Here is a 19,039-nt window from a genome sequence, read left to right as displayed (position 1 = left end):
GGGGAGCGAACGCACATCGGAGAGCAAATGCGATTTCTTCCGTCACACGAAAGGCAGTGGGGCGACTGGAGGGAGGGAGGGAGGGGAGGTGATGTTTGGCTGCAGCACCAAATGCGCATTTATAAAAAAACGGTGCAAGGCAAGAAGGTGGTAAAAACTTCCGACACTGCTTGACGAGTATCCCGTCCTGATCTCGTCGAAAACCTCCAAGCCGCCCCCAAAGGCACCGGCAACAGTCACCAACGCCGCACCATTGCCGACGGCGTCGACAACAGTTCTGCGCGTCGCTGGTGCTGCTGCATGTCCAAGTTTAAACAGCTGATAAAACTACTATCCCTACTCCGTATAGCTCTCTACTAATTTGCTATCGCAATTGATGCTTCACCTTTCAGGTGAAACTGCAACATTTTTTTATCTTAAATACTGCAAGGTGTAAATTACATTGATTCTTACACAATTAAGGAAGAATACAAAGTATGCCAAATAAGAAAATACAATAGCTGTTTTAGTAGCTGCAGAATACTGCAATACAGTTTAGCCTGCATTATGACCCAGTAGCAAAGTCAGATACTGTAGACTGTCTTTCAACCATAAAATATGACATGAACGATTTTATGTTATAAGCAGGGAGCTTCTGGCCAAGTGACTATGCCAAAAGCAGTCTTCAATTGACCATGCTGAGACACTTGGCAGAGAGCTTCCCAAGCCGCAATGGCTACGTCCTGTAGCCTTAATAGCGAACATATGAATATTCATAAGTAATAAATACTTTGCAAGAAAAAAAACAAGGAAGCACGCATAATGAATACTTAAAAGCATTTTTCCAAATGTAAATCTAAGAGAATGTTGCGATCTTTATGCGGATCTTAACGAAAAATCTTTACTGATGTGCACCAAGTCCAAAATGAGCACACAAGACTAGCTGCCCAGAGGCAGGGCTGCTCAACCCCTTACAGGTGTTTTGCCTTGTTGTGCCAATGGGCGGCGCTTTTGCTTTTATTGCTTCGGCTGCCATTCCGTTCGTTTGCTCCTGCCTCTCTCTGCAGCTCTGCACACCTTTGTCTTCTACTGTGCGCTGCAACATTTCGTTTCCGTGTCGATCAGTGGCTCCAGCGATGTATGAAGAACAGAAAAAAGGCCACAAGATGTGCTGTGCGGCTCTGTGGTGGGCCAACATGGGAAGGGACAGCAGAGCCGCTTTTTTACGCTTCCAAGAGAACGAAGGGTAAGCACGCTTTTTATGCAGTTATGTAGCCAATAGGCGCTATCCTTATTGTAATGGCTACAAGATGAAAGGAAGGGTATTCCGCACACGGTACATTTCTCTGTGGTGTGTAAATACATTGAAGCTACCTATCGACAGCAGCTCCAGAGACGAGTGAGTGCTAGCTAACCCCCTGACGTAAATTTCATTTCGTTATATCTCTGCGACTGTTGTTCGCTTTATGGAATAAAGAACTGATAAATTATCTTCACTGAAGTTGCGTGAATGCTCGCTGCATGGACCAGGGGTTAAGTTAGAGAACATTGTGTTTGTCTGTGCTTGGTTAAAAATTGCGAGTTGGCTAGAGCTTCACAAGGTGCAGTAACTAATTGAAGGAGCGCTGCGCTAGTGCAGAAAGCACTGCAAGTGCTGTTTTCTTTGCGTCGTGTGCTATGGCGCCGGGTGCATGTTACATTGCGCTGCAAAATGTCTGTCACACCCCCCCCCCCCCAAAAAAAAATGCTTTGCTTCTCTGTTCTTATTCTCTGTTCCAATATAAGACTTCCCTCTGCTCAGCATGCCAAGTTTAGACATTACAGTTTTTCAATTGTGTGTAAAGAAACACAGAATGCAAGGTGTAAATATTTCGAAGGTACTTTTTAAAATTTCCCAGCTACGTTTTTGGGCACCCACTGCAGGACGCGACCCAGCTTCGGGAACATTGCAATACGATTCTAAATCAGCTGATGGCATTGTAGTTGAAGATTCTGCTACTTATCAGTTGACACACTTAAACAAAGATATATTTCTGCACAAAATTTCTGCTCTTACATTTCATTATCTTGCTTCTGATTATTTAAAGCATAGCCTCCTCGATAAACTATGCCTGTCAAAAGGCACTCGCACGGCCATCGCTTTTCCCTCTCCCTAATGGTCATTTCCACCGAGAGATGGCGCCACCGACGTATACTAGCTCCTACCGCGCGCCCGCATCTCCGTCTCTCCGTAGCCTTCGCTGGGATCGCAAGTCGTCGTGTGCGTTGCTTTCGTCGGTTTTTGTCGTGCAGCACGGCCCACCTATTTTAAGCCTGCTTGGTGCTGTGATCGTTGACCTGAGCTGAACGTTGAGTGACCGTGATAGCACGATGCTTTTGACGTGCGTCCTTCAGCAAGCAGTTAAGTGACGAAAAAAAAAAAAGTTCCGAAGAGGCTACGCCGGTTTCCAGACATCGTGTGCGGGTAAGTACCGTGAAATTATTCACGTGGATACATTTAACTTTGCGCAAAGCATATAGTGACAGAAATTGATCCCGCTCATTAATGGCAGGACTTTGCTTGGCCAGGCTTTAATTTCTTTCTGTATTGCTTTTGCTGTTGAATGCAAATCGCGTCACACGTGCTCCCAAGTTTAGTCGTTCTGTTTACTTAGCTAACGCTCGGTAAATACTATTCGCTGAAGGTTGAGTTTAGTTAAACATAGTCTGTAGCAGCGTGCACTAGTTTTTCTTCATCGAATATAAGTTGAGTGCTAATCTTTATCGGTAGGTATTAATACTTTATGGCAGCGGGTGTTGGCAAGAGGTTGCAACTCTATTTTACCTGCAGGACTCAATGGCGTATTGCTGCGTGGCGTGCTGCCGATCAGCTTCAAAAAACAAGGAACCTGGCATATCCTTTCATGAAATCCCTGTGGAAGAAGCTCTCCGAGACAAGTGGATTAAGGCGATTAGAGGGATAAATGGATACCGAATACTATGTCGAATTATTCAAGGTTATGAAGCCATCATTTCAAAGAGGCTGACTTCACAGAGGGCAAGCTGCATTGCCTCAAGAAGGGTACTGTATCGACAGTATTTCCCAAGTACCCGGCTTATCTGCAGCCACCAATACTCAAGGAAAGAAACTCTGTAAGCATAAGGAAAAGGTCATGTGTACCCAGTCAGAACAGCCAGAATGAACCTCCCAAGAAACGTAGAAAGGGAACATTTCTAACTATTGAATCTGAGAAGCGGATGTCAGCAGAAGAGCTACCAAGCAAAAATGAAGGCAGCCCACCTCTTGAGGTTGAACAAGGATGTGCATTGCAGATCCCTCACACTCCCCACAACGAAGCACTTTGTCATCATGCAACAGTTGCAGACCAGGCTACACAAGTTGATGTTGCTCTTATTAGTTTCCTTATGGCCTGTACACGCTCGAGCCGCCCATTGCCGCAAGCCGCACCGCCCTTGCACGGTCCGCTTAAAATGGACGCTCTGACGTCACGAGAGGCGGTCGTGAACTTTTGCCAGCATGCATGTATGCGGCGACTGCACAAACATGGCGCTGGTTCGAAGCGAAGCGCGAGGCCTAGGGGCCTAGGTTGCTGTGGCAGTTTCTTTTTTGTGGTTTTTCTGGGACCATTGCAAGAGTTATCGAGCACTCGCAGAGATAGTCGTCGAACGCAGCAATCCGCTGTATCCTGCCTGACCTCTTCAGTGCGTGCGATCGTAAACGGCAACAGAAGGAAATGTGTTGTGTTTACGCAAAGTTCGGAAGCAATGAAACCAGCGATTTCGTGTTTGTTGGGCCATATTTCGCGTGTGCAGTACCCGCAGTACAAACGCGAAGGCCATCACATATACGCGCATTCTAAGCATGACACATGTTCAGTACGCGCCAGGATGAAAGCGAGTGCTATAGCCCACCACAGCGTATGGTGTGCCTAGGTGTTGTGTGTGCGCGCTTCATCGCTGCGAAGCGCGTAGGTGTATGTGCAGTGCTGTGTATTGTTTTTAAGAAGTGACGATACAACCTGTAGCGATGAGCTTTATTGTTGCGTCATCGCAGCCATTCGTAATGTGCTGTTTGTGCCTTGCTTCATGTGAGCTGTTTTGGGGGCTGCGATGCGCCTTGGTGATCATGAACACGTACAGAACGTTTGAGTGCTGGGGTTCTTACTTTACGAAGTGAAGGGTACTGTTACGTATGCGTGCAATGTGTCGCAGTGGTGCTAGGCATATAAGTGTTCGTTTTGTGCGATGTGCATATGCTCTGAAGTGAACCGTGCATACAGAACGGTTTGTACAGAACATTAGACCCAAAATTCAAGGATGCCAAAATTCAAGGAGGCGGGAACGAACCATACTTGTACACATACATTAAAAAATAATGAAACCTCTTTCTCCTTAGCCGAACTTTCTTGTAGCTAAGCAGCTGCTGAGTTGAACACACACTACAAGCTATTTAGGGTGCTTTTTATGCATGTGCTCTGAAGTAAACACTGCAGAAGCACTGCTGACCGTTCGTGCTCTTTGCATCTCAGTATAGGTATTGTATCAAAGCAGCTTCCATTGCTTTGTACACGTGTTATTTGTTTGCAGTGTTGTCTCTGCACATTTTACTCTTTACGAAGAGGGGAGGCTAGGGAACAGCTTAAAAGTTATATCACTGCTCCACGTATTGCAATTATTAATTTTGTGCTAAGTGTCATGTGCTGTAATGTAAACAATGCAAATGTGCCGCATGAAATTTTTTTCAGATGTGACGACACAGCAACGCACCTTCTCTGCCACTGCCCAACCTTTCATGCTGAACAATGTGCTTTGTGAGTTATACTGCATCTCAGTAGTTCCTTGCACCACTGGGGCAGCTACAGGGCTTTTTAGCCAATAGGAAGGTTGATGTGTTCATCAACCCTCAAGATGTGTTCATCCGCGCTGCATCAGCGCTAGTGTCTGCTTGCCATCCTTTCGATACATCCACCACTGTTGGTGCAGTGATGCAACAAATGTTCCTATGTTGTAACTATATAAACTGCGTTTCCATGAATGCTACTGTGGGGCTTCGCTTCACCGACACGCTATATGAGCAGTTCAATGCAGCCTCCTTAGCCAGCTTTAGTAAAATTAATGTTCATGAATCACGGTGCATGATGAATGTTCACATGCACCGCACCATCTGCTCAGCGCATATTTGGCGTTTGCTCATCACTGTCATCATGTACCATGCTAGAGCAGAGTAGGAAATTATTGATGCAGTGAACAATAAAACCTTCGTAGCGTTCTGCATCGTCAATGCATCACCATCGCTACTGCTGTGGTGCCATCTGCTAAATAGAAATCGAACCACTTTTACTGCCTGTGTAGTCCTAGCAGTGTCAAAACAAACAGCTGATCTCAATAAGAACAACAAAAAATACCTAATGCTTTGTCTTCAGTGTGAGATGAGACTAGGCAGTGATGGATTTTACCATTTATTTCTTGCTGTCAGGGCGTACAGCTAGTAAAAGTGCAAATTGGGGTTGAAGTGGGTGGTCTGGGCTGCATGGGTGGTGCCATGTTGCTGCGTAATCACGGTTAGGGTAGCTACTGATGCTACCAGTGCTAACCGCTACAGTAACTCATAGTACAAAATTGGCATGCGAGAAGGGCCTAACATCTGTGAATCTTTTGTGAACGTCACCATGTAGCCTCACCAAAGGACAACAGAAAGCTAGGCAACATGGAGATACATAAGGCGTGGTATTGACGAGGGAACAATATTTAGCTTCATGCACCTTCGCAACGATCCATCTCCTTTCATTAATTATCTGCCATGTGAACAAACTCATTGCAGTTCGACTTGTCAATATAACATGGATGTATTATGACATTGTCATAATCTAAATAAAAAAATTGAAGAAAGGTGCATCAGATGTTTTGCAAAAAAAAAAGAGAGTAGGAGGTGAACCCTCGTTTCTTATATGGGAGTAGGCAAGAGAGAAAGGTCCTTTGCGTTGCTGGTCGGGCAAATAAAGAATGCCTCTGTACACGAAGAGCAGGTCACCTTCTTGTACTACAGATTCCTTGCTTCTATTTTGGCTGCTACTATACCGTTTTAAAGAATTCTTGTGGTAGAATACTCCTTGGAAGACACTTTACAACTTTTATAGTATAACTAAAATTTTCCACAGGGCCCTGGCGAACAGTTCTCTTAAATTGCTGAGGGGCCCATCAAGGGGTTGTACAAATTAGATGAGTCGTTTCTACGTAAACCTCACATTGACAAGCTTTGCAAAAATCTCAGCAAGGCTTGTTATATTCTGCTCAAGTGCCGAAATTGTTTTGATACAGAAACCCTTCGAGAAATTTATTTCAGCTTGTTCCACAGCCATCTGTGGTACTGTGTTACATCTCGAGGCCATTCATAGATTGAGCCATTTATAAAACTTCAAAAGAGGGCTGTCCGCTTTATGACTTCCTCACATTACAATGCTAACATAACACCGCTCTTTCAACATGTACACATTTTACTGTTTACTTCATTACTAAATTTTCAAACTCTTTTAATGGTTAATGATAGCATCGTTACTGACTACCCACTCTCTGCTACCAACTTCACCAAATCAGGAGGCTGTACACGCAGTGCACTAAAACAAAATTTTGTGGTTCCAAAGGCCTGTAATGTGTGTGGTAAACGGAGAACTTGAAGTGTTGGAGTAGTCGAGAGGAACGTTCAGCCCACAGAAGTTGGAAATGCAGCTAATTTTCAGACATAATTAAAACTGCATTTTCGTGATCTTCTTTCGTATGTTTATTAATACATTCACCGCTTCCTTTTTCTTTTTTCTGGTACATTTTCCTTTATTTGTAGATGTTCAATGATACCGTTTGCATTTTGAAGATTCTTTGTATTGTATTCTCTAATTCTTCTAACGTAAAGTGCATATTATTGCTGAGTTTAAGTACATGTGTCTGTGCTAAATTAATTGCTTTGCTTCTTCTACATAGTTTTCTTATGGATCGCAACTAGCCTCGCGCTAGGGATCCCAATGTATTTGTTCACATTATGTTTTACTCTGTACTGTACGCAAGAAATAAAGTTTAATTCAAGGAAACATTTTTCTCACAGGGCCCCCTGGCCTGGAGCTGCAGCCCCCTTAGCCCATAGGTTAATCTGGCCCCAGTAGTAACTAGTATCACAAATGCAAGTTATGGCTTGCCATCCCTTTTATCAGGTTAACATTGATTTGCACAGCAGAAATCCTAAAATTCATTGCATGCAGAAAACAGCCTTATATCAAAGGACGCAAGTAACTTGTGTCCTCAAGAACCTAAACCTTGGTTGGGGTTTTCTGGAATGAAAGCAGTTTAGGTGCCTTAGTCTGAAACTATTTCGCTTGACTGCAGCATTTATCATGGACGCGAAGTGGGTGTTGTGACAGAAAGCCGGTGTGCACATACAAGAAAAGTACTGCAATGCCGCTCAAAAGTTTTCTAGGTGTATTGTGCAAAACCACAATTAATGTACAGGAATGACATGACAGTGGTCATAACTTAAAGCAATGGTTCATTAAAGATGGGGTACACTTGCATGGTCACATAAACATGATGGTGCAAGCTTGACATATAAATGACAGTCCTTTTTAAGATACAAGTGGCACGGTGACATACTGGGAATCAATGCTTGTTATTTCTTTATTCCCAAAATTATCAGTTGTACAATACTTGTGCCCCGATACAATGACGTATCTCTGAATCACAGATGTCACATCCTATCTGCCCTGTGAAATACTTTGCCACATGAAATGAAAATCTCATACACATAATCAGTTATGGATTTTGCATTAGTTTTATGCTGTTTCTTGCAGTCTTGTCTTTCATGAGTACTTGCATAATGTGGGAAAGGGTACCTTGACATTCTAAATGTTATCTATATGTGACCACACAACTCTTATTTTTTCCTGATCAGAGGAGGCTCTCGTGTCATTATATTAATTGAACTTCTTTAACAATGAATACACGGCAGGTACTTGCACGTGAACAAGTGTATGTAGCCTCCCAAAGGCAAACACGTTGACGAAAGTCTTTCAGTCTTATCCTTCAGACTTATCTTTCAGTCATATTGGCAACAAAACTTTCCCATAAGCGTTTTTTTGCACGGAAGGTGACCAGACATCTTGATCTAGCAGATTGATCTTTTATGCTACAAGCCTGTGCTGTTGCAACGAGTAGTTTTACATCAACCGATTTTCCGAGCTCGTGGGGACTGAAAAATAGTCCGGAAAACTCGTTCGGCCGAAAAAAAAAGTCATTAGTGCGGCTTTAAAAAAAATCTTTAATAATGCCCTGACTCATACTACGCTTGGAGAGGATCGACTTGCTTGGATTTGCGCAGCAATGACGTCGTCTCCGTGTACAGTCGACACGAACGCCACCGCGTTGGCTATCTCCGCCAACGGAGTTCGCCATGGAGATCCAAGAAACGAGCTTCGCACCGCTTAGCTCTCGCGAAGGTACAGGAGGTAGCGCCGATCACTGAGACATGGGTCTCCGAGACACCTGCTCGGTGTACACGCCACGTTCAAAATAGCAACCGAAACTTGAGAGAAAAAAAAAACAAAAAAACTCACTGAAATAACACGCATGGTGTCAGCGCGCACGAGCGAGCGCGGCCGCCGCAGCCCACAGCGAGCGAAGGTTCGTGCGGTCTATCGCTGCGAGCGGCGAGAGCACAGCCCATACGAAAGGTCAGAGCCGTCTGGAGATCGCTTTCAAGATACGCTGCGCGCGAGAAACCGTTCCGGCGCAAAGTACGCAGTTGTTAGAAGAGTAGAAGTCGCCCGAGGGAGGAAGTCGCCTCCGCCGTGCGTTCGCTCTCCATGAAAGCGCGCGTCCCCCGCGCGCTGTCACTCGCACATACGGCGGGCGCGCGGCGATGATCTTATCGCCCTTGGACTTTGTATGGATCCGCAGGGCGGCGACGCCGACGGCGAAAATCCGCTTGAAGTGTCCATATAATTGCTGTCGCAAAAAAAAAAAAAAAAGTCCCACAATAAATGGTTACAACGATGGCATGGCCTCCGAGACTGGAGGATTGCGCGAGCTCTCTATTGATAGCGCGCGTTCTGATCTTGGAGGCTATACATCGAGTCACTGGAATTCAAGCCAGTGCAAAATCCAACATGGCGGCCTCCAAGATTAGGTAGCGCGGCTAGGAAAGAGCGATTTAGTCCGCAAAATCGAACTTTGGGGTCTCAATTCGTCCGAAAAATTGGGTGCGAAAATGCATGAACTCAATGGGAACCCTGATGGTGCATTTTTGAAGTCCGGAATATCCAGCAAGTCCAAAATTTTGGAGTCAAGCACCACCACGCCCGCTTTCGCGGCAGTTATCGATTCCGTGAACATCGTCCGCAACTTTGTTGAGTGCAGTGCGGGTGATATTTGTATGCTACGTTTTTTGAGCCAGCTGGAGAGCATGGCACTAGGGGCGGCGAACCAGCGCGCCAAGTAATCCCGCATCGGTGATTACTTTGAGTAATTTTTCTCGGACATGGAAAATAAAGGTGATTTCTTTTTGCGGCAAGTTCTTGCTCGTTTTCTTTTTTTATTCATTTCAGTTAATTCGAAAATCCGCTTAATTCGAAGAATTTTCGCGGTCCGGCGACCTTCGAATTATCGAGGTTTTACTGTATGTCTACAGCATGTAGGTCCTTCATCAGCTTTTCTTTCTTTTTTTCTTACAACTTTGATGTTTTCTTGAGAACAATATATTGCACGTTTTTGAAAGCTAGCCATTCAGCAGCCATTCTTTCTTGGAAAGCTTCTTTGCAGCCAGGCTCTAAAGTTGTTGATAGACTATTTATGTCGATTTTTTTTCACGTAACAATTAGTAGTCCCGCATTTAAAACTTATCCTTTGTCCCCAATATTTAGCTCTCTTCTTGCACGAGTTAAGGTGTGATACCTAATTTAATTATATGGAAATAAATATTGCTACTACAGGTACATGTGTCGTCGTACGACTATTGAATATTTGATACATAATATTTTATTCAATTTGTATTTGAAAACATTTACATTTGCCCACCATTACTTCTTGTACAATGCACAAAGAGGCACCCAAGCCATAGTGGTACTTAATGAAGTCTCATTTTGCTGCATGTAATAGTGGCAAAAAGCAGCTTCTCACAAGGAACTTGATTGCGTTGTCTTGTGTGTTGTTCTTCTGCCATATGTATTCTGAATTGATAATTATATCACAGACAGATATATAACCTCTCAATAGAACAGACATTTATTTGATACACATGAACTCGCACCCTGTTCAGCTGGCTTTCAAAGTTATGCTGATTGTGGCCAGCCTCTATAGAGTATGTCTGCAATGTGGTATGAGGGTATGTGTGCAGTGCTACTGTCAAGCCAGCTATTGTTCTCACAGCAATGCATTGAGTAAGGTCATTGCATAATTATTATAAAAAAAGACAGCATTAGCCCAGGTTTTAAGGGTGAGAAAATGCTTGGTGCACTTCACCAAGCATACAGACCGCATATAATGTGACTACATACCATGTGCTAGTTTGTATTTACAAAGTGTTTACAAAATGGGGAAGGTGGCAGTGAGACTCCTTGGGGAAGCAACACCTCCGTCGTACTGATGGTATGGCGTGACCATATAATTTCTTCATTGCTTGGTTAAAAATATCATGGTGGGTTACAACCTATGAAATGCCATACCAGCAAGGCTGAACATCCATCCTTACTTTTCAGAGGCTTAAATAATGGTAAACAGTTACGCTTTCAAGCACATTTTGGTAACAAACATACACCACCTTCATTTCAAAGGAATGGGACGAGGTGATTGTGCATAGCCATGCTATTGTACCATGCGTGCAGGGAAACAGGAGAGCCTGGAGGCTAATGTATGTTAAGAGTCAACAAGTAGCTGTGATTTGTTAGGCTAATTTACTCCACAGAGAATGCTGCAATAAGGTTTGTGCCACTGCAAGCAAAACGAGAACGAATGAAACATTACTTGGGATATATAGATTAGTACGGTACATGCGAATGCATACCTGATTTACCACTTCGCATTTTTTTTCTCATGGAAAAATTTTATGTTCAGCACAGAGGCCGAGTCACTGTGGCTTCTTAACTTCAAATTTGTGTGTTCTGTTTCACAGTGCTCATGGGGCTATCTGCATTTGTTTGACTACTTATGGAGTGACCGGATGATGACAGAACACGTCCAGATTGCAGATTTACACAGAACATACTGTGCATTCGTAACAAAGCTCCACCCAAGAAACTATCTGTTGGTTATGAAAATAACAAAATGGGAACAAACATTCCCTTACTTTCTTGTGCTGCCCTGCATATGGTGCTAATGAACTGTTGTCTATAATGCAGACAATCTGTTCTTTCATTAGAGGTTGGCGCAAGTTGCACTTACAGAATGAACATGCATTCATTGCCTACAAGCTGCAGCATAATGCAATTGGTGTGACAGCAGGCATGGAAAATGTTCTGTGCTACTTGTGTCTTGCGCACCATATGAGCCAGCATTTGATTTCATTGTCACGTACCTGTTTAAGCAGGTACTGATTAATAAGGGCAAATATAAAACCACTTACTATGTCAACCGTTTCGCATGCGAGACCAATGCACCCATTGCAAAACTTAGTCACTTGATTATCTTGGTTTGCTTTGAGATGAAATACCGGTACTGTGCACCTGTTTATGTTAGTCTATGCAATTATCACTTTTTTTAAATGTGGCTGTGCATTAGCTAGCTAGGTTGTCACTACATGAATGACATTTGGCCCATGCCCAACTCAATCAAACAACTTGAGTAGTTTGCTATAGCTCACTGACTTCATGCATCCTGTGCAAGATTATTTTTAATTTAGGGTAAAGAATGAAAAAAGAATGCGTGCATGGATGATGTTGACAGCAGCAAACAGACTCAAGGCGAACATCCTTGATTGTCACCATTGCTCAGAAGGAAGCATGCCTGTATGCACTTTGACAACAGGCTGTACATTGTTTAAATGCAGAATGAGGCATGACTAAGTAGTGAAGGGGCAGCAGATTGACCACCCGTCTTCTTGCATGGGCCTCGCTGCCTTATGTGCCCCCGTAAACCTCTGTAATCTCTTAAAGCTTGAATGACCCCCCCCCCCCCCATAATACTACTTCTATTTTCAGGGACGTTTTTTAGCACCACCAAGAATTGTGCACATTATGTGTTTTCACACCTAATGAGGTGTCTTTTTAGCAATCTGAATTATTATTTGTTTTTATACAAACATTCCGCTCTTAAAACTTATCTGATAAGCATCTCTGTATAAGGTAACTATCATATATACATATCACTATTATGTCTGTCATAATCAATTGTGATAAATTGCTTAAGACATACTGGTGGGATAGTCGGTTAGTCATGATGGAATATGGCAGCGTACTTCAAAACAATGAGAGAGAGAGCGAAAAAAACAACATCTTTAATGAACATAAGGTTGGCTTGATTTGCTGGAGCGGTTCCCTTTTCACGGGAACCCATGCGCTATCTTGGATGCGACTGCCCTCTCCACCAACATGATCTGGTCCGAGAGGCGGGAGCTGGACAGTAGCGTCTCCCCCTGCTCCTGGGGGTGGAGGGTAGGGGGTAGAGGAGGCAAGTCTGGATTTTGTTTGCAATCTATGACAATGTGCCGGAGTGTTCCTAGCTGTTCACAGTACCTACATTGTTCGTCATATTGAGTAGGTAATATTAGATGAAGGCCTCTTTGGGTGCGGGAAAGTGTTGGTTTGCAACAATCTGAGTGTTTCCGCTTGCGTCTTCGTGAGCTGTGGATGCGGTGGTGGGTGTTTTCTGCGGTTGAGTCTGTAGTGTTGAGTGATTTCTAGGAATGTTGTCAGTCTAGTGAGCTCTTCTGTGTCCTCCGGCGCCTGGTCGATAAGTTCTCGGGCGTTGGAGTGGGCGAGTTCATTGCCCTCCAGGGAGGCGTGAGCGGGTGTCCATACTATTTCGACATTTCTTTCTGGCAGCTTGGCTGTTAGTATGCGTTGAGTCATTCATGCCACCCAGCCCGACGTAAAGCTCCTGCACACTTCTTGAGAATCAGTTATAATGGCTGTTGCCGTAGTTTGTGTGAAGGCTAATGCCATGACTAGTTCCTCTGCTTCCTGTGTTGTTGCATCTGGCATGGTGGCGTTAACGAGGAGACCCATCTTTGTCGTCACCATGACGGCTTTGGCTCTTCTGCCACGGTATGCGGCATCTATGTAAACCACCTCCTGGAGGGACCCGTAAGCCCTGCCGAGGGCCTTGGTTCTTGCTTCGTGCCGCCCTTTGGTGGTGGGCAGGGTGCATATTTTTCAGTAAGCGATGGATCATGACGTGAGGTCGCCAATCTTCTTGAAGTCGTCTGGGTGGTTTAGCATATCTAGGGGAGTTCCACTTGATTTGCTTAAGAACTTTCCGTCCTGTTCGGCGAATTCTCTGACTGGAGAGGTGGCCCTTCATTAGTTCTTCAACTGTGTTATGGAGATTCATATGGAGAAGTCTGTCCGTGGACGTGCTCATAGGGAGACCAAGGGCTTGCTTTGTCGCTTTTCGAATGAGTTTATTTTGTTTGTCCTTGTCCGTTTTCATCAGTACCACGTACGGTGCTGCGTACGTCACCCTAGAGAGGATGAAACCTCTAAAGAGGTGGATGGTGCCATTCTCTTTCATGCCTCGGTGTCTGTTTGTTATTCTATGAACCATGCGTCAGACCTGCTGCGTCATCCTGGAGAGGCGTTAGAGCATCTGGTCGCATTTTGCATCAACTTGTATCAGGAGTCCCAGGATTCTGAGGGTTTTTCAGGGCTCTCTGTCTCTCTAGGATGACCTGTATGCTATCTTCATCCTCAGTGCAAAGCGCCGGACCACAAGAAGCTCCGACTTCTGAGGCGAGCAGACAAGTACGCTCCCCTTTGTATATTTGTTTACCATGTCCGCTGCCAATTGCAGGGTGTCTTGCAGGCGCCCGAGCGAATCCGTACCCAACCATAGGGTCACATCATCTGTGTATAGTGCATGGCGTCGGAGCGCGATGTTAAAGAGAAGCGGGGAGAACTGAGCCTTGGGGAGTGTCTCTGTTTCCAAATGTGATGGGGTCAGATGCTATATGCCCGATCATGAGTATGGCCGTGCAGTGAGATAGAAAATCAATGACGTAATTGCATGTTCTCTCCTGCAGCCTGTGTTGTTGAGATTCTGAAGGATCGCCTCGTGTGCCACATTGTCAAATGCCCCCTTCAGGTCTAGCGCGAGAATGGCCCGTGGTGTGTGGCAGGGATGACGATCTCCTTCTTCAATTGCATTAGCACGTCCTGGGTCCCAAGATGTCGTATAAAGCCAAACATGGTGTCTGGCATTTGCTGGGTTTTGTCCAGGTGTTGTTGGAGGCGTTTGAGTACTATCCTTTCCCTGACCATGCTTATGCATGATGTGAGGGATATCGGCCGTAGGTTGCCAATGTGCGGGGACTTGCCCGGTTTGGGGATAAAGTGTACTTCGGCTGTTTTTCATTCTTGCAATCGCTTGCGTGATGTCCAAAAGTCATTGAAGTGGTCTAGAAGCATCTCTAGGGCCCGATCTTCGAGGTTAGCTAAGAGTTTGTAAGCAACCTGGTCGGGCCCGGGGGCACTGCTTCGCCGGCTTTTTTCATCAATGGAACAATGACGTAACACAAAATGAACAAACACGAGTGCTGTGTGACACTGTCATATTCCATCATGTAATCAATTGTACGCTCACTTTCAACTTGGCAGCTAATAAAAAAAAACGTGAGCAAGTAAATCAACAAGCCATAGTTGAAGATTCACTGGCGTGCTCGGTGATGAAGAGAAGCGACTTGTCGATCTACACAGCTGTATTTCGCGATAATAGAACCATATGTATAATAGTATGTTAATTTACAGGGTGTTCATTTTTAAGTTTTACGGAATTTTTAAAAATCGCCTGTGGCAGGTCGCATAATTCTTTTCATTGAGCTGGGTTATTCGAAGAGGTGGACATTAGTAGCACAAAAAAACGAAACGCATATTCAACTAACAAAAATTGACTAATGAACTTAGTTATTTACTTTACGACACATATTGCAATTTATGAATTATAGCCAGTGAGCTTGCAAGACGCATCCACTTGAAATGAATTTCCAGGATGACGCCAGTTTCGAGATACTATTTCCCAGTGTGGGACGAAATACATTGGCGTTCCAGTTAATTTCGTGCTTCAATGTATAAAACAGCCATTTTGGTAAAAAAGTAAGTGGAACAACAATGCATTTTTACGCCGAGTTTGATGGCGCATATCTCCAAACTGGTGTCATTCTGGAAATTCATCCTAAGTGGATACGCCTGACAAGCTCACCGGCTCCAATTCGTAAATTGCAATATGTGTCATAAAGTATTTAAGTAAGAAGTTCATTAGTCAATCTTGGTTAATTAGCTCAATATAGGTTTCGATTTCTCGTGTTACTAATGTCCGCCTCATCGAATAACCCAGCTTAATGATAAGAATTATGCTACCTGCCACAGACGATTTCTAAAAAATCTCTAAAACTTAAAAATGAACACCCTGTACAACACTGCAGTGCTTCAGCATGCTACACTGTTGCTGCGACAAATCTCTTGTTCATTGGCTTAAAAACGCGTGTTCGCGTGCAAGCGTGGTCTTGCAAGCTTTCGTTAGCACTTCTACAAAAAATGCACCATCGCGCTGCACACAACCGAGTACATAGCGATGTATGTTGTTACAACATTATGCTGTAGCAATGAATTAAAAAAAAAGAAAATGAAAAAAAATGCGCAGGTAAGATCACTGCACAGTGTTCGAAAGTTGGGTCACCGCGCCCAATGCAACACATGCAGTCACAGAACAGAATGTGACAGTGCAAGAGTCGCGTTTTCGCCGTGACACAGAAAACTTGAACCCACGTCTACAAAAATATGCCAGTGTCGTCTGCTGTTGACGATAGTTGCCGACTTAGAACATCTGCCCCGCCTCTCGATTGCCAGCTCTCAACAGACGTCGCATCCCCAAATCGGAGTGCAGATGCCGGCACATGCGAACCGCTCGAGCTATCTAAACAGAAAATTAACTAATAAGAAAACAAACGTAATAACAAAATCCTGGCTAGGGCCAAACTTTTGCTGGTCGCCAGCCAGCACACAAACGCTGCGACCGCGCTGTTGCATGTTGCCAGTCGCTGGTTATGTTTTCCCAGCCAGAGGGCGCATGCGTACAGCGCCGCTCGAGCGGTCCCAGCGTGCATCGAATTTTGTGCCCGGTTGCTCCAACCGCCCGCCGCCACTGAACCGCCCGCGTGCGGTGCGGCTTGCGGTGATGCGCGGCTCAAGCGTGTACAGACCATTACAACAGAGAGGGCAAAATGGCAACAAAAAGAAAGGGACTTGAAGAGGCGAATAGAAGGACCGCAAAGGACAGTGGACTCCTATAAAAAGGAACTCAAAAAGGTTACGGAAGATTGCAATTTCGGTGATATCACCTACATCAGAGAGCAAGCAAAACAAAAAGATCTGGCGACTGTCTTCCTATGGGACCAAATTACAAATTTTCAGCGGAAGAATCCAACGTGAACTGAAGATGTCGTGAGACATTGCATAGTGCTTCGACATCTGTCAAGCAAAGCTTACGAGCATGCTAGACAGGAACACCTACTTAAATTACCCGGCAGAAACACACTGAAAAATTTCATTGGGAGCAGTTGTGGAGAAGCCGGCTTCAATGACTTGATAAAAGCACGATTGAAGGCAGAGAGTGACAAGCTCGAAGCACCACACTTCAGGGTTTGCTCTCTTAAAGTTGACGAGATGAGGATTAAGCCAAAGCTGCAGCATAATAAGCAGCAAGACTGCTTTGTTGGCCAAGTAGACATGGGAATAGCCAATGACCTGAGTCCAAGTGAGCCCGTGCTGACAAGTTCCTTGCTTTGTTTTTTGATCAACGGACTCTCCACAGCATACAGAATACCAGTTTCTTATTTTTTTACCGAAGGGTTGAATGGCCTCCAGCTGTCAGAATTGGTTCGCTATGTTATGAAGAAGGTTGAAGACACAAGTTTCAAAGTTGTCCGTTTGGTCACTGACAACCACAAGGTTAATGTGAGTGCAATGAGAGACTTGTGTGGTGGTTTTTTAACATACAGGATTGAACATCCAAATGATAGTGACAGGCTTCTGTTTTTAAGCTTTGATTATTGTCACATATTGAAGAACATAAGGTCTCAATTTATGACAAGAGATTATGGCGAGGCGTCAGCATCTTGACGACGACGATGTTTCGCCTTGGCTGCTCCGCACGTGCGAGCTGAGTGCGAGTAGAACGGCGACAAGGCGGCAAAAACGGTGGCAAGAGCAACAGCGTCTGTGATAGTGCATAAATAAATGTGGGCAACCAAACGCCATCACGTCTTCCCACAAGTGGTGACCCGGACGTTATGGACGTTGGGAAGAATGGTGAAATTTTATCATTTTATTTAAAGAAGCTCTACGAGATGAGAAAGAAGCCTATGAGAAATTTGAGCAGGAAACACGTGTTTCTTAGCAACATTGAAAAGATGAATGTGAAGCGAGCTGTTGAAGTGCTGGCTCCAGATGAGACATTGGCACTTCAGTTCCTGAAGGAGTAAGCAGGTCACAGCTGCCACCCTTACTTCGCTGCTGCAGGGCCATCAATTTTGTTCATGAACATTTACCAATGGTTTCTTCTACACGACACCAGCAACAGACAGCAGTACATTCACCAGAACTGCACTGATGTTAGGCACAATGATGATGCTGATGAGAAGTCGTCTTGAATGGTTGGAGGTGACTTTGCCATTGTACATCGAGGAGCTCAAGAAAAATTCTACTTCGCCCCGAGGGTTCCTAACAAAAGAAACTTGCGAAGCATTGCTCCTCACCATATACTCCACTGTAGCATGCATACGCTACTTGCTTAAATCAGAGGATTTCCGCTTTGTGCTAACACGAAAGTTCAGCAGTGACCCTACTGAGTCATTGTTTGGGACATTGAGAAGGTCACTTGGTTGCAATGACCAGTTGGATGTACGTTCAGCCATTTCAGGGCTAGAAAAACTCCTCAAGACTGGAATTGCTATTCTTTCAGAGAACAGCAATGTTTTGCACAAGCAGGAGCCTGGTCATGTCGACGTGCTGTCAGCTCCAGTAGCCGCACTACCCGTGCACTGTTCGGTGTTATCAGCTGTTGCTGTAAAAGAGCTGGACCGCTTGAAGCGAAATGCAGTGCCCACCTATCCAAACCTACAAGTGTCTACGGCTGTCTACGTTGGTGGCTACATAGCCCGTGTGGTCAGAGAGCACGTGGAGTGCCAGGACTGTTGCTCTCTGATGACAAAGCCTCTCACTGGCCAGCCTCTCCAGCAATTCACAAGACATCAGGACCGAGGTGGGCTTTTGTACCCGTCTGATGAAATATTATATGTTCTCGAGGGGCTGAGAATGTTCGTGCATATTGCCTTGTGAGAACATCCAACATTGGACAAGCCCTTGAAGACTCTGCTGAATGTGGCAGTACCGGCAGTAATTGAGTCAGGCCTTCTACAGTGCAGGACCACTGACAGCCAGCCCCACAAGGACTTAGTTGAGTTTGTGTGTTTTAAATTTACCAAACCACTGCCTGTGGTTTGAGCCACCGACAAGAATGACATCTATAAGGGTTTTTCTTCGAAACCACTGAATAGAAACTATGTTAAATTGTAAATAAGCCCTCGGGATTTTGTACATCTGAACTGTATGCATTGTCCAAAAAAGTGCTTGCAATAAAATATTTGCTCGCATCTTGCTTATTCAAGGCATGCGGTGCTTTTTCTTGGTCCTTAAATATTCATTTCCATTTTTCCTGGCCGCCAAGCACACGGACGTGGTAGAAGGTGCAAAGGTTCCTGGGTATGAATACTCACGTCGGCCACAGCGCTCATCTGATGCAAAAGAACTGGGGAAAACTTGTCTGAAAGTCATAAAAAAATAGTATGCTGCTAACGTGCGCCGAGATCTGAAGG

General features: G+C 44.6%; 1 pseudogene; it reads left to right on the top strand.

Annotated features, from left to right (window-relative positions):
• Positions 1-12,542: 12,542 nt before the first annotated feature.
• LOC125945058 (uncharacterized) lies at positions 12,543-18,740 on the top strand (annotated as a pseudogene).
• The last annotated feature ends 299 nt before the right edge of the window (positions 18,741-19,039 follow it).

Source organism: Dermacentor silvarum, chromosome 4 (assembly GCF_013339745.2).
Source record: "Dermacentor silvarum isolate Dsil-2018 chromosome 4, BIME_Dsil_1.4, whole genome shotgun sequence".
NCBI lineage: Eukaryota > Metazoa > Arthropoda > Arachnida > Ixodida > Ixodidae > Dermacentor > Dermacentor silvarum.
The sequence above is the reverse complement of the archived record's forward strand: the minus strand, read 5'-3'. Positions and strand labels throughout refer to the sequence as shown.